This window comes from Hemicordylus capensis, chromosome 3, assembly GCF_027244095.1.
Source record: "Hemicordylus capensis ecotype Gifberg chromosome 3, rHemCap1.1.pri, whole genome shotgun sequence".
Classification (NCBI taxonomy): Eukaryota; Metazoa; Chordata; class Lepidosauria; order Squamata; family Cordylidae; genus Hemicordylus; species Hemicordylus capensis.
Window position 1 is genome coordinate 50,920,563 of NC_069659.1, and position 3,016 is coordinate 50,923,578.

The window sequence follows — 3,016 nt, forward strand, 5'->3', positions numbered from 1 at the left end:
TGTACACATAAAATACACAATTAAGAACTATTACATAACATTAATATAAAATTGAATAAGATAACCACCACCACCACCACCACAAACATCTCCAACACACCATGTGTGGATCTTGATTGCAGCCATACAGAATTTGGCCACCAGATGCAAGACATCAGTATATGTATCGGAGAGAAATACATTTATATAAAACTCATCAGAATTAGTTGGATATTGAAAAACAAGAGGAGCAATAAATCTAAGATGCAAATCACGATAAAAAGAGCAATACAAAAGTACATAACCGATTGTTTCAACATCGCCATTCCCACAAGGACACAACCTCTCCAAATAAGGGGTCCTCCTAAACCTACCCTAATCTTGTTCCCTTACATAAGTGTAACTAGCACAGAGCAATAAAGGTACCAGGAAATGAGGTGCAAAAAGAACAATAAAGATCATGCACAATATTCATAGTCACGAAAATAGTCACAGCAAAAATTTTAATAGCACAAACTTTGCATGCGGCGCTTTGCATGGCACAATAATTATTAACGTGTGTGTGAGTGTGTGTGTGTGTGAGAGAGAGAGAGAGAGAGAGAGAGCGTGTGTTATGTGCACACACTGCCTTGATACTGCCATCCAAAACAAAACTCTTTCCGCTCACTGATTATAAAAATTAGAGGGAACACAGCTCACAGGTACTCCAAATGTGGCCGCACCATAGATTTGTATAAGGGCATTATATAAAAAGTAGAGGTTTATGCACCTTTACGCAGCTGGGGGTGGAAATTCCTCCCAGAATCCAGATGTGAGTTAATAAATGTCACAATTTAAGTATGAGGAAAGTGCAGGTTGACAACAGATGGATGACAATGACGTGAACCCCCAGCACTGGTTCAGTGGCGTATCTAGGGAAAATAGCACCTAGGGCAAGCACTGAAATAGCGCCCCCTGTCCAAACATCTGACACCCATCTTTCAGATTACTTTACCATAATATCAGCTGAAAAATACAAGTCAAGCTTGTTAATCTTTAATCTTTCAAAAACTATTTCGCAGTGGACGTAGCCAGACCAAAAAATGCTGGAAAACTACAAATTTCAGTTTGCTGGGGCTCATGAAATACTCCAATACTATGTGGAGGTGTACTTGGAAAACTAAACAGAAGTGCCTGTCTAATTCTCTGCTATGCATTGTAGCATCACTATTACATAAGTTTTGAAAATAAATGGAGAATTTGACCTTTCCCAGATACTCTGAAAATAATTAAAGGATATGCAGAGTAAACTGTGTCACTGCTTGGAATATATTCTAGTCTTTCAGAAAGACAGTTAAAATGAGAGAAAGAGAGCAAGAAACTCCCAGTGGGCCTTAATACTAAGGATTTCACACTGATTCAAAGACAAACTCACCATTAATAGCCATATTATTAAGACATCACATTTAATTCACTTATCACAAGAAGCAAAGTAAGAGCAAATGAATACAATCCTAGCTCATAAGCTTCAGCTCATTATTCACAAGCCCTGATTCTCTGTACATAGTGCCAAACTGAATATGTGTACAGTGATTTATATTATATTGAATTAAAAATAATACCTGTAGTCCCTTCCGGGGGCTTCCTAAAGGCTGTGGGGGGGGGGTCTGCAAAGGTCCCCCCTCCACCCGCTGGCTTCTAGGGCCTTGCAGGGACCATTTTAGCATGTGTCATGGCCATTACTTTTTTTTTAAATGGCCACTAAAAACAAAATGGCCACCATGCATGCTCCAATGACCTCTGCGAGGCCTGGCCTGGCATAGGGCCTCACAGAGGCCATTTGAGCATGTGCAGTGGCCATTGTGTTTTCAGGGGCCATTTTTTTTTTTTTAATTAATTTTATAAAATGGCGCCCCCTTCAAGTGGTGCCCGGGGCACGTGCCCTGCCAGCCCCACCATAGATACGCCCCTGCACTGGTTCCAGCGTGCACGCTTCTCAAAGCAATGCCAATATGCAGCTGGCCATGCCTCCTGATGCTGGCCATATCTCCCGATACCAATGCCAAAGTCAAGGGGCTTGGCCAGCCCCCCTCCCTTGCCAGCACCACCATTCCCCATTTTGTGGCAGCCATACAATACCTTTGCTGCAGCTTCACTTGTTGGATGGTTTTCTTTCTCGTTTGCTCTTTCCCCCTGCATACAAGCAAGGTGCCTGAAGTTGTCACCTCCCTTTGCCTCATGGACAATCCACCACTGTGAACCTCCCATAGCAAGCCAATGAACAAAGGGTGACAGTCCTGGACTATCCTGGTCAGGATCAGGACTAAGTCATAACTAAGCACCATTGAAATAAATGAAACACATCTAACTTAATTCCTATTAATCTGAATGGAACTTTGCAATGACTAAATCAGTTTGGATCCTGACCCCTGCCTGGAAGTACCTGTAGGGCCAGCTAGTAAAACGTAACCCCTGTATTTCTACAACGGCATCTGTAAAGGGGCATTTATGGGTGGGGGATGACTGTTCTATTCTTCAGACAGAAAAGGGGGAAATAATGGGGGGAAATAAAGAAGCATACGATCCAATTTTAAAGAAGATTTAAATTTCCTTTTTTTCTTTCCAAAACTGAAGCAATATGTTTAACATGGATGAGGAAAATATGCTCCCTAATGTTTTCTTTAAGTTGCGGGCACACTTAAAAAAAAACACACAAATGAAAATTAATGAAAGAGGAGAAGTATTTGGCAAAGGTGCTAAAAGAGTTAAGGTCTCAGTCATCCCGTTCCAGAAAAAAGTGATTGATGATGGTGATGTGTAACATTTCACCCCCTAAGAAACGTCCTCCCTTCTCCCTCAAAAATGAGAAGGGGGCGGTGTGCGGCTGAACTGAAGTTCCCCCATTTCCAGGGGCTGGCTGACTCTGCTGTTGTTTCAGTTTGGGTTAAAGCCGGGTTGAAGTTATCCTGATATTTCTGGGAGGAGATCCAAAAAATGTGGGGCGGGGGAGGAAAAGGGGTTAGGAGGGGAGGGGCTGAAGATCAGGAAAGGAAAGCAA